This window comes from Tursiops truncatus, chromosome 2, assembly GCF_011762595.2.
Source record: "Tursiops truncatus isolate mTurTru1 chromosome 2, mTurTru1.mat.Y, whole genome shotgun sequence".
Lineage (NCBI taxonomy): Eukaryota > Metazoa > Chordata > Mammalia > Artiodactyla > Delphinidae > Tursiops > Tursiops truncatus.
The window spans coordinates 4,445,053-4,459,170 of record NC_047035.1 but is presented as its reverse complement, the minus strand read 5'-3'; the positions used below and the strand labels follow the sequence as shown (position 1 = coordinate 4,459,170).

At 37.6% G+C, this 14,118-nt stretch overlaps 1 pseudogene; it reads left to right on the top strand.

Moving 5' to 3' along the window:
- The first annotated feature begins 13,105 nt into the window (after window positions 1-13,105).
- LOC117311450 (small nucleolar RNA SNORD113/SNORD114 family) lies at window positions 13,106-13,175 on the top strand (annotated as a pseudogene).
- Window positions 13,176-14,118: the final 943 nt, after the last annotated feature.

Here is a 14,118-nt window from a genome sequence, read left to right as displayed (position 1 = left end):
CGAAACACTCAGCTTGGCCTGAGCATCGAGATCATTCGTTTCTCTAATCAGACGGGGGGCTGTTGGGACCGCAGAGTGGGCGGTGGGGGGCGGGGGAAGGGCAGGGTGAGCGCAGGGTGGGAGCTGCTTGAGGAACGGTCGGTACGCACCCTCACGTTGGACCCTCGAGGCTGTCGCTGTCCTCAGTCGACCGGTCGCACAAGTCGGGGCACAAGGCAGAGAAGCCAGGTCACGTCTCTGCAGTTACACAGCTCACGAGTGCCTGCTGGGGTGGAACCTGGTCTGTCTGTCTGTCTAGCACCACAGCTGCTGCAGAGGAAAGAAAGATTTGGGGGATGGGCTCAGAGCCTGGGCTGGGAGTGGGTGGGGGGGTGTCACCTGGCTGACTTTGGCATGAAAATAATAGCTGATTCTGCTTAAGGACTAGGGCTGTGACTGCAGGCGGGAAAACAGGCACAGAGAGGTTGGTTAACTTTCCTGATGTGGCCCAGCTAGTCAGGATCTGAGGCTGGATTTGAGGCAGGCAGTGTGATGCCAACATACGTGCTTTAACCATTGGCCCACAGTGCCTCATGGCAGTGAGCACAGATTAAGAGGGCACGTGGAGTTCAAGGATCTGGGTTCGAGTCCTTCTACCACCCCCCTGCTGGGTGCGCTCGTAAGTCAATCATATGTATTTAATCCTCCCTCTTGACAAGGCCCTGCAGAGGCCCAGCCAGCCACCGAACCATGGAAACTATTTTTTAAGAATACATATGTGATAAAATTTTACATATATGAAAGGGGAAGGGGAGGGTACACAGGAGATTTGAGAGGGATTATTTAAGGTAGAGGGCAGCAGGGGACCACGGGGTGGAGAGCAGGAGGTGGGGGCAGTGCATGGCTATTGTGCGGCTTTTAATAATCAGTAAAATAAGAGAGGCATGTCAGGAGCAGGAATGAGAGTGGGCTGCGAACCAAGGATTGAGATTAATTCTCCACACCCGAGGGACGTGAAAAAAGAGATCAGAGTGGTTTGTGGTCCTTCATTTTATTATTAAAAAGTATAAAAGAATCAAGAAATACTGTCATAATGGCCTTGAGGAGCTCAAGGGTGAAAATGTGTTCTGCATAGAAGGTGATGATGAATCCAGGTCTGCTAACCTGACATTGACGAGCAAAGAAGGTCTGGGCGATTTTCTTCCTTTTCATGGGATTTGTGTTCCATAGAATGGGCGCACTGGGGTTTCTCCGCGCGACAGGATCTTGGCTCTGGGGAAAGACACTGTAGACAGGTATAAGCGGGGATTCATGGGTGTTCGCTGCATAGTTACAAATGAATGAATGCACGGATCCAATTAAAGAGAGCCAAGCTTACACCACTGATGAGAATGTGTTTTCAGACAAGTGTTATGAGTAAGCTAGTTCTACCCAACAGTAGTTATTAAAAATAATAGTACGAACACCCAGTAGGTTCTAGGCTGTCGGAACTGTGGGTAGGAAGCATATTAACAGGTAGATAGAACAGTCATTGGTCTTGGGCTGAATGGTGGCTTCAGGTGTTCTTGATATATTGTTAGGAATGAATTAGATGACAATAAAATACATGACGAAATGAAAGACAGCCAAGAGCAGACCACCAAAGATCATGTTTTATGGCTTATGGCTTAAGGTTAATCCATTTATGGACAATGGTGGACGACTTAAAACAACAAAACCAAAGCTCTTACCTCTCTGGATAAGAAGCATTGGTCTATAAGGACTAATCGATGTTTTTGTTGTGGGTTAGTGCTGAGCTCCTGTGTGGTTATTGTGTTTCAAAAAAATAAGTAAAAACAATAAAAAGGACAAGTAGGAAACAAGGATGAGATTATATCTGGAATCAAAGATGATTATTACTTCAATTCTGCATAGCCGAGTCCATTAGGAAGAAGATCTGGGCTGGTTCTTCTGAGTTAGAAGCATAGAGACAGGTGCTTGTAATAGCCATTATTCTTGTTTTCGATTAGGGTGGTGAATTCATACCTGTTTATTGTAATAAATGCAGTTATTAAATGGAGAAATATGTACAATGAGAGTTATGCTTGGGCCAATGATGAGACTGTGTCATGTGATTATACTATGCTGCTCACCTGACGGCCGTTAGAAAATATCTAGGTTGTTTCATCCTTTTGAATATCTGCCTTGTGTTCCACAGAATGGAGGCCCCAGAGTGGGTCTAATGACCCTCTGTCGATGAAGATCTTGGCTGTGACTTCTGTGGGAAATGAGCCATGGACCAACCGACGTGAGTGATGGTTAGTGTTGTTTTACGGTTGGGTGGTTGGTTGATGGGTGTGTATGCGCTATTAAACATGAATGGACACAAGTAAAATCAAAGGTGTCCAAGCATAGACCAACGATGAGACTCTGTCATGAGCCCGGGTGATGAATCTCCTTTGGCATAACTGTCAGCAAATTAAAAAATAATATAACTGGGCTGTTCTCTGTGTAGTAAATGAGCAGATAAAAACAAATGATTATATATGAATCATTATGTTAAATTTATATATGTATATGTATAATTACGTTATACATTAATAATGTATGTTTATATAAATATAATTGTTACTTTTTCTTATTCTTGGGGTGAATGGTATGCCCATGTACCTTTACTGATTTATTAAAAAGTAAAGGATGCATGCATAAATAAAATCAAAGAGGTCAAGCATGGACTAATGAAGACAATGTATCACGACCCAAGACTTATGATTACACAATTCTGCAAATTTGAGGGACGTTAAAACAAAAAAAAATTCTATACTATTTCATGTATTTTAATAGCATTCTACTATTAATTTATACACTACGGTTTATAGAAACACTTTCCTGTTGGTGAAGTTTAGACTGTTAACTCAGTGAGAGATGCACATAGAAATGAAGAGAATTGGTAGTTTATTATATTTTGGGGAAGATTCATGGGTGTTCTTTTAGGATTTTTTTAAAAGGGATAAATAAAATTAAAAAAGGCAAAGCACAGACCAATGAGGATCATGTTTCATACACTAAGGCTGATTAATTCAATTCTACACAAGTGAGACTCATTAAAAATGATCCAGGCTGTTCATTCTTTTAAACGGTTCCTTTCTGTTGCATGAAATGGACACACCATAGTTTATATAATCATACAACATGTATGAGAATTTTGATTCTTATTTGGGTGGATAAGGTAAAGAAAATGTAAGTAATAGTTGACATTCTTAAATCTTCAGCTGGAAAGTGGTTTAAGGGTGTTGATAAGTAAGTAAGTGAACGAATGAACAAATGAATGAATAAAACAAGAGGGCATACATGGGCTGATAATGATTCATTATTCCAGAATTAAAATTATTCTAATTGTGTACATTCCAGGTCCATTTAAAGTATGTGTTGGTTAAGGAGCAGATATTCATTATTCCTGTTTTTGCATGGTGGTGTGTTGCATGTTAATTTCAGTGCTTAAAAAAATCAGTAAATGTATAAAGTACAAAGAAGCCACAAGGGAGACCGGTGATGAGAATGACCCAAAGATTAGAGGATTACAGTTAATTTAGTTCTGTGCTCTTGACTGCCATAAAAATAGTATGTTTCATTCCTTTTACCAGATATCTTGTATTTCACGGTGTATATGTACCTAGTTTATTTAAACATCCTTCCATGGAGAAAGATCTAGCTTATTAACTCACTGAGCAAGGAGCACAAAAGGAGATGAAAGATAACATCAGTGTTCTACCTGTGGAGTATGAGACTGGGTTTATGGTTGCTAATGAAAACTCCTTTAGAGATGATCGACTCAAACCAGAGAGAATCAGCATAGACCAATGATTAAGAATTATAATTAATTCCCTCTAGCTTCATTAGAAACAGTTCTAGACTGTTACCTAAGGGTAAAGAATGTACGTTAGTGCTGCCCAATAGAAATTTCTGCACTGATGGACATGGTCTGTAATTTGTTCTGTTCAATATGGTAGCCATTAGTTACACGCGACTACTGAGCACTTAAGATGTGGCCAGTGTCCGTGGGACCTGAATTTTTAATTTTACTTTATTTTTATTAACTTGAATTTAAATAGTCATATGTGGATAATGGCTACTCTATTAGTTGCATTGGATGGTTGGTTAATGAGAGTTTCTTGACTATGAGGTATGAATAATTAAATATATAAATTAATAAAGAGGGTTGATTATGGGCCAGAGATGAGAATATACCATGAGAAAAAGATTATAATTAATCCAGTTCTGCACAACTGAGATTCACTGGCAAAAAGTCTTTGGTTCATGAAAAATAGACATAGGCTTATTCATTTATTTTATCAACTATGAAGTATTACTTTGAATGTGTGCCCCATAGTTTATGTGAACATTTCTCTAATATTGAAGATCTATGTATTTTGGTGAGAGAAGATCAAAAATTTATTGTCAAAGTTATAGCTGGTGAGTTGAATAGTGGTTTTGCAGATACTCATTATATTACTATTTATTTCAAAAAATGAATAATAAATAATAGAGAGTTCATGTGTGGTGCAAGGAAGACAGTATGACATGTACCAACATTTGTGATTAATACATAAATAATAACTGTGGTCCATAAATAAAACATCTCTTTTACATTTTTTGGTGAAGAACGTAGAGACACATGTACCTAATTGTCAATATACATAGAGGACTAAGCAAGGACCAATGAAGAAAGTATATCACGAACCAAATTTTTATATTAATACATTTCTGAACAACTGAAACTCATTTTATAAAGGTCTTTGTTTCTCTCCATTTATGGGTAAGAATTGCAAAGATTTATCTACCTATCCTTTATATCCATACATATTATATATACATATATTATAGATATGGATACAAATTATAGTTTTTCTTAGGTTTGATGGTACATTCATGGTGATTTCATTGACTATATTATAAAAAAACCAATACATGAATAAATTCTTAAAGATAAGAGGAAGGAAATGTATGAGTTAGTCATTGTTGTGGCAGTGCTGCATAACAAGTAACCCACAATTTCACTGACTTAAAAAACAGCAATTATTACAACCATTACAATATTTATTTCTCACATATGGATCTGTGGGTATCTTGCAGCAGTTGTGCTCCAGGCTGTGGGTTGGGTTCACATCTGCCCAACTTGCCTTCTTTTTCAAGGTTCTTAGATAAAGGAGTTGTAGTGTCTGGGCCATGCTCTTCTCACATTGAAAGCTGGAAGCTCCAGAGCACAAGCAAAACCACCCCCGCACATTTAAAGACTTTGCTTTGACATGGTTTAAGTCATATCCACTCATACTCCATTGGGCAATGCAAGTCATATGGCACAGCATCAATGGTGTGGGGAAGGACAGTCTTCCTATAGAGGATGGGGAAGGGAGAGGGAATATTTGCTGAAAGATGACATAACTTACCCCATTTCTCCCAACTGGTGAGAAATGTTTACTTCATGTTCCTACATGAAATACAATCATTCTCTCTTCAAAACATCCCAGGAGTCCATGAAACCAGTGCTTTAATTTGTAATCCAGAGCATCTTGATTCACTTCTGGTTTGGATGTGACTCTTCTTTATTCAGAGACTTATAAATAAGAGATGGGTTATCTGTCCCCACGTGGTAAACACACTGTGTTGGAAACAGCCCCACTTGCAAAGGGAGAAAATGGGAGGCACAAAGCAGTTCATTCCAACTCTGCTGGGCCGAAGATATGAGCTTTCCTACCTGCAGCTGTCACCTGTATAGGAGGGAGAACAAAGGTGGATGTTGGTAATGGCCACCATTCGTATCCTTCTTGTAGGTGATCAGTTCAATGATGTTCATTGATATAAACGTTGAGAGTCATTAATTAAGTTAAAAAATGGAGTGTTGTTTGTGGTCAAAGGGGAGAAGGAGGGCCAAGCACGAGGCAAGGATTATGGTTGATTCAGTATTTCACAACAAACATTCATTTAAAAAGTTTACATCAAATACTGTTCACTTTTTTTTAATGCCTGATTTCTGTTCTACAGAATGAATGCACTAGAGCTGATCACCCATCCTTAGCTGATGAAGGGCTTACCTCTGTGGGTAAGGAGCATGGAGGCCGATGTAAGTGACAGTCAGAGTCCTTGTTCTTGGTTTGGATGGTTTGCTCATGGACGTTGACTGTATTACTTAAAAGAAACAAATGGCTTCATTCATCACTTGTTAATATAATGGTAGACCACGCATGAACCAGTGTTTAGAGTGTGATATGAACCAAGAATTGTGATGAATCTAATTCAACACAGCTTAATTCCATTAAAAACACACCAAGGCCATTTAATTTATGTTATTGGCATTTGACTATTCCACACTCATGTTATATCCACTGTGACTTTGACTTAGACATTCCCCACTGACAAAGATCTATGCTGATAACTGGTTAAGACGGTAGCACGTAGGAAGGTGGAGAGATATTATCAGTGTTCTATTGTGGAAGAAGATGGTAGGCTCAGAAGAGTTCACTGTGTCATCTTTGAAATATAGACAAATTAATAGTAAGAGGGCTAAGAACAGGCCAGTGATGAGTGGGGGATTGCTATGTAGCAAGAATGTTGATTGATTCATGTTATTGATCATTATAGAAAGACATCTAGTGTACTGTTTCTGTGGGAAATTAGCCTATGGACAAGTGCTGTTCAATACAATGACCACTAGCCACAGTTGGGTACTGAGCACATGGCTAGGCTGAACTGAGATGTGACCTATGTGGAAAATACACACCAAATTCAGAAAAGTCAGTACCAAAATGTGTAAAATACTTCTTTTTTTAAAATATTTTAAAAATATATTTATTTATTATTTTTGGCTGTGTTGGGTCTTTGTTGCTGTGTGTGGGCTTTGTCTAGTTGTCTAGGCATGTGGGCTTCAGTAGTTGTGGCTCGCGGGCTCTACAGCTCAAGCTCAGTAGTTGTGGCGCACGGGCTTAGCCGCTCCGCGGCATGGGGGATCTTCCCGGACCAGGGCACAAACCCGTGTCCCCTGCATTGGCAGGTGGATTCTTAACCACTGTGCCACCAGGGAAGCCCATAAAATATTTCTTTAATAAGTTATTTATACTGATTACTTGTTGAAATGATAGTATTTTAGATCTATTGGGTTAAATAAAATATACAGTTATAATTGATTTCACCTGTTTCTTTTTAAAAATACAGATTCTAGAAAACTTAAAATATATGGGAGGCTTGCATTATATTTTTATTGGCCAGCACTGCTATAGACTAATGAGAGGGATACTCAAGGATCTTTTCCTTTATGTTTTTCTGACCCATGGGTATTGATTGTATTATTATTAGTCAAGTAATGGACCAATTAATGAAAAGTGGATAAATGAATGAGAAAAATGGGAAAAAGCACACACTAAATATTAAAGTGTATATTGACACAAGGATTATTTTAAATAAAGCACTAAAGCCCATAAAAACAATGTAAAGTGGTTAATCCGTCTGGGTAATGAACATATGAACAGATGTGTGTAGTAATCAGTGCTGTTGGATTGGATTGGTGGTGTGTTGCTAGTCTTAAATTAATTTATTATTTTTTTTAAAGAAAATGACATGGACAAATAGCTGATTAAATAACCAACTAAACAGAAGAGGGTCGAGCATGGCAAGTGTCAAATGAAGGCAGCATAGTGATAATGGTATTGGTCAATCCTTTTGGCACCATTGATATCCACGGCAAAAAAAATGCAGTCTCAGCTCTGTGGGAAGTGAGCCTCTAGTCAGTGATTAGGAAGTTCGCCAGGTCTTAATCTTAGACTTTGAGTCTCCCGAGTATTGATTATGTTATTACTGTTTAAGTGAATCAATGCATAAATTAAACAAGTGTATAAATGAATGAAAAAAGAGGGCAAAGCATGGACCAATGATGCAAGAACTATTACTAATATGTTTGTGAAGCACTAAAGTCCATTAAAAAAGGCACTGACCTTCCTTTTTTAAAAAAGGGAAGATATTTACATAAATAAGAAAATTAAAGAGGGCCAGTGTTGAGATTGTGTCAGATGATAAGAATTATGGTTAATCCAGTTTATTCATTGAGTTCATTAAACAACAACAAAGATCTAGTTTGTTATCTCTGTAGGAAATGAACAGGTTGACAGATATTAGTTTTTTTTTTTTAACATCTTTATTGGAGTATAATTGCTTTACAATGGTGTGTTAGTTTCTGCTTTATAACAAAGTGAATCAGTTATACATATACATATGTTCCCATATCTCTTCCCTCTTGCGTCTCCCTCCCTCCCACCCTCCCTATCCCACCCCTCTAGGTGGTCACAAAGCACCGAGCTGATCTCCCTGTGCTATGCGGCTGCTTCCCACTAGCTATCTATTTTATCTTTGGTAGTGTATATATGTCCATGCCTCTCTCTCGCTTTGTCACAGCTTACCCTTCCCCCTCCCCATATCCTCAAGTCCATTCTCTAGTAGGTCTGTGTCTTTGTTTTTTTGTTTTTGGTCTGTGTCTTTATTCCCGTCTTACCCCTAGGTTCTTCATGACCTTTTTTTTTTTCTTAAATTACATATACATGTGTTAGCATATGGTATTTGTTTTTCTCTTTCTGACTTACTTCACTCTGTATGACAGACTCTAGGTCCGTCCACCTCACTACAAATAACTCAATTTCGTTTCTTTTTTTCAGAGTGTTTTTTTTTTTTTTTCAGCGTTTTTGATCAGTTTCCTTGGATTCCAAGCTATGGATTGTAAGGGAATGAATGAATACATTTATGTCACAGTCAGTTATTTAAAAGGGGGCAAATCATGGACCAGTGATGAACACTTTTAAGTTATAAAGCAAGTACATCCTTCACTGCTGGTGTCCATGTAAAGAATATGAAGTCTAGGCTCCAACCTGTTTGTTTAAGGTTCACAGATAAATTCATGTTATAATGTTTCAGTTTGGGCTGCTTGTGGGCTTACTATTTTTTAAGTTAAGTATAGTTGATTTACTATATTATTTTCAGCTCTATAGCATAGTGATTCAGTATTTTTTGCAGATTATACTCCATTATAAATTATTACAAGATAATGGGTATAATTCCCTGTGCTATACAATATATCCACAAGTTTGTTTTCTGTTATCTGTTTCTGTTTTGCATATGCATTCATTTGTATTATTTTTTAGATTCCACACATAAGTTATATAGTATTTGTCTTTCTATGTCTGACATATTTCACTAAGCATAATATTCTCTAGGTCCATCCACGTTGCTACAAGTGGCAGAAATTCATTCTGGGTTGCTTCCATGTCTTGGCCATTGTAAATAGGGCCGCTATGAACATTGGGGTGCATATATCTTTTTCAGTTAGTGTTTTCATTTTTTCCAGGTATATCTCAGGAGTGGAATTGTTGGATGATATGGTAGTTCTATTTTTAGTTTTTTAAGGAATCTTCATACTGTTTTCCATAGTGGCTGCACCAGTTTGCATTCTCATCACCTCCTCTCTAACATTTGTTTTTGTAGACTTTTTGATAATAGCTATTCTGACAGGTGATACCTCATTGTGGTTTTGATTTGCATTTCTCTAATAGCGTTATGAGCATCTTTTCATATGCCTGTTGGCCATCTGTATGTTTTCATTGGAAACATGTCTATTGATGTCTTCTGCCCAATTTTTTTTTTTTTTTTTTTGCGGCACGCGGGCCTCTTACTGTTGTGGCCTCTCCCGTTGAGGAGCACAGGCTCCGGACACACAGGCTCAGCGGCCATGGCTCACGGGCCCAGCTGCTCCGCAGCATATGGGATCTTCCCGGACCGGGGCACGAACCCGTGTCCCCTGCATCGGCAGGCGGACTCTCAACCGCTGCGCCACCAGGGAAGCCCCTTCTGCCCATTTTTTGATTGGGTTGTTTGTTTTTATGATATTGAGTTATATGAGCTTGGATTTACTCTTGTTAATTAATGATAGCCATATGATTAAATTAATCCATGACTAATCAAATTAAATGATAGATAAGCAAATAGATAAATACATAATAAGGGTCAAAAATGAGCACTGGCAAAATGTGCCATGAAACAAAATTTTAGATTAACCCAACTTTGTTTCTTCTTCAATTTTTAAAATTAATTAATTAATTAATTGGCCATGCCCTGTGGCATGTGGCATCTTAGTTATCTGACCGGGGATCGAACCCATGCCCCCTGCGTTGGAAGCTCGGAGTCTTAACCACTGGCCCGCCAGGGAAGTCCCAGATTAACCTAAGATTGAACAAGTGAGGTCCACTTAAAAAAAAAAAAAAAAGATAAAAGAGGTTGCTTCATTCATTTTACAGTTGTTTACTATTTTGCTTTATTTATTTATTTACCACTGTTGATTTACACATTCCATCAGGGATAAAGATTTAGGTTTCTAATCTATCGAGAGGCAAAACACAAGGAAAGGTGGAAAATTGTTAGTGAAGTAAAATGAGATGTTCCTGGATTGTTTTGTTGCAAATTAAAGAAAGATTAAAGGACCAAGAATGGCCCTGATGAGTTTGGGTTTGCATGAAGACGGTTGATTGATCCATATGTGCTATAATGGGGTCCATTGTAGAAAGAGTGTATTAGTTCTGAGAGAAATGAGCAAAAACCGGAAGGTGGTAATGTTCTTAGATCTTATTCTTGCCTTGTGGTGATTAATGGATATTGATTAACGATTAGTCAATCAATGAATGAATTAATACACAAATGTATAAATGAATAAAGAAAAAAGGCCCAAGCCTAGATAACTGATGAGTACTCGGAGGTGTCCAAACCAAGGATTTTGATTAGACCCCATAACTCTGAGGTCCATTATAAAAACAAACCTAATTTCCTGCCGTGGCGGGACATGAACTTGTAGCTGAAGTTAGGAATGCAGGCATCTTGCTCTTAGCTTTGATAGATCTTAGGTATAGATCCTTTTATTAGTGTATCAGTAATGAGTAAATAAATAAATGTATTATTTAATGAAGGCAAAGAGGGCAAGATAACCACCAACGAGAGTATCTGATGAAAAACAGATTATTCTTAAAACATTTGTGAGGAGTTGAGTTCTAATAAATGAAGGGTCCAAGGCATTTAACATGTTGATCAGGAACCTATGGGCAACTCTATGTAAGAGTCAGTGTTGTTTCTGGGTTGGTGGTTGTTAATTTTATTAAGAAAGGGGGGAAAAGGGAAATGTAATAATCGATTACAGAACTACTTAATTAAAGAAGATCAAGCATGGGCCAATATTAAGAATTCATGACATGAGAGGAGTTATGATTAAATCAGTTTGTCTCAACCAGTATCATTTTTGAAAAACACATCTAGTTGTTATTCTGTGGGTATTGAGTTTTTATAAATTTATTTATTTATGACTGCATTGGGTCTTCATTGCTGCACGCCGGCTTTCTCTAGTTGTGGCGAGCGGGGCTACTCTTCGTTGCAGTGCGTGCGCTTCTCATTGCGTTGGCTTCTCTTGTTGTGGAACATGGACTCTAGGTGCGTGAGCTTCAGTAGTTGTGGCACGTGAGCTCAGTATTTGTGGTGCACGGGCTTAGTTGCTCTGCAGCATGTGGGATCTTCCCGGACCAGGGCTCGAACCTGTGCCCCCTGCATTGGCAGGTGGATTTTTAACCACTGCGCCACCGGGGAAGTCCGTGGGTATTGAGTTTATGGGCAGATGTTAGTGTTATTTAGGATCCTTACCTGGGGTATGTAAGTGATATTATTGTTAGTGAATGAAGGAAGAGGTTATTTAAAAGAAGGCAAACATGGACCAATGAGTATATTGTGTCATTAAAAATGGTTTATTAATCTCACTGTACTCTTCTGCCATGCGTATAAATAAAAGGGGACTGAGCTATGCCCACTTTGGGTAAAGAGCCATAGAGATAGTTACCTATAATAGTATTTTAGACCATTTTGCATTTGCTTTGAAAAAATGAACAAGTTATTCCATGAGTAAATAAATAAAAAATAAACAAATATATGAATAAAGTCATAAAGTAGGGTCAAACATGGTGAGAATATATCAAGAAACAATGTTGTAAATTCACCTCATTCTAATCAAGGAAGACCTGTAAAGAAGGTAATATGGGCTCTTACCTATGTGAGTAAGGTTTAATAGAAAGAATTTGGAACAGGCACAGTTCTTAATTATTCTACTAGGATGTAAATTTAGCAGTTGTCGTCATATTATGTACATTAATAATTAAAAAATAAATAAAAAGAGGGCCATTTTTGGGCTAATTGAGTGTGATGAAAACAGGGTTTTATGATAAACCTGTTACAGTAAGACTAAGGTCTCTTAAAAAAAATCGACACTGCCTCTTCAGTTTTCTAAAATCTGTTTTTTACTGCACAGATTCAATATACCCCAATCTGATTTATTCATTACCAATGATGAAGATCTTGGCTGTCACTTCTGTGGATGAAAAGCAAAGGGACTCATGTAAGTAAAAAAGTTTGTGTTCTTGGTTTGAAGGTAATTCATGTGGTCCATGGAATTGTTTCAAAGGAATGAGTGGCCACTGCAGACATAAAATCAAAAGATGTCACATATGGACCACTGCTGAGAAAGTGTAATGAACCATGGGTTAAGACTGATCCATTTTAGTGAAACTGAGATCCTTTAAAAATAAAGTTGGGGGATTTTGCATTCATTTTCACAGTTGCTTAATACTCCATTTTATTTTTGCACAACATTTAAAGAATATTTTTCAGCTGATAACAGTCTAGATTGTTAAATCATGGAGGAGGGGGCACCTAGAAAGATAGAAAGTATTGTCAGTGCTCTAGTTGTGGGGTAAGATAGTAGGTTCATTGTAGTACTTTTAAAATATGAAGAAATTAGATGAAAGATGAGTAAACAGGGAGTAGTAAAACTACATGCCCATGGGATGGGCATGATGCAGGGTTATTGATTAATCTATATGTGAAACACTGAGAGCCAATTGAAAATAGACCTCATTTGCTAGCTCTGTGGGGAATAAATAGCTGTAACAGCTCTCTGCAATATTCAAAGATCTTGCTCTTGGGTTTTTGTGATTCACGGGAATCATTTTTTTTTAACTCAATGAAACCATGAATGAAATAATCAGTAAATAATGAATGCATAAACAATCCATAAACAAGAGCTTGGATCAATGATGAGAGTTCTGGGGTATATGAATCAAGAATTTTGATTAAACCCTAACTCTGAGGTCCATTAGAAAAAGACTTAGTTTTTCCCTCTAGGGGAATAGAGTTCAGAGCCAATTGGGGATCTGTTCTTAGGTCTTAGTTGTTCCTGGTTATGGCGTGTATTGATGTAAATGAATCAGTGAGTGCATGAATGAGTAAATGAATAAATGTGTAAGTGAATGAAGACAAAACAGGTTACACATGAGTGTCCATGTTGGCATTCTGGGTTGGTGGGAGGATGATCTAGTCATGTATTTCTGTGGGTAATCAGCCTGTGGGCAATTGTTGGCATTTTTGGTGTTCAAGTATAGATTCTCAGGTAATTATTTATGGTTATAAGTTATTGAATTAATATGATTGTATCTCAAATGATTATTTAAAAAAGGGCAGACTATGAACAAATATGGAGCATGTGATGTGAAGTAAGGTTAATGACTAATCCTGGTCAGATTATTCCATTGAAAATTAAATAAATAAATGAAAGGATTTGTACAGTCATAAAGTAAGATAAAGCTAGGATTATTTGTGAGAATGTGCCATGATGCTAGATTTAAAATTTATCCAATTCTGCACAAAGTTCGTGAAAATAATTAGTAGGCTATTAACTAAGAGCAGGGAGTATACAGCCATGCACCGTAATGTTTAAAAGCCTTATTCTTGAGTTAGGTGTTGGATTCAATGATGCTTGTTGCTACATAGCTTAAAATTAAAAATAGAATAAGTTGATAAATTAAAAAGGATTGCAGCTTTTGCACCAATAATGAGAATGTGATATGATCCAAGTTGATGATTAATCTGGCAGTGCAGAGCTCACATCCATTTAAAAACATCTAATATAGACTATTTAGAATTGGCTTTTTCCTTCACTGAATGAATATACCACAGCCAACTCAATCATTTTCTAATGGCGAATATTTTAGCTGTTGCCTTTGTCAGTAAAGAGCACAGAGACCAATATAAATAACTGTT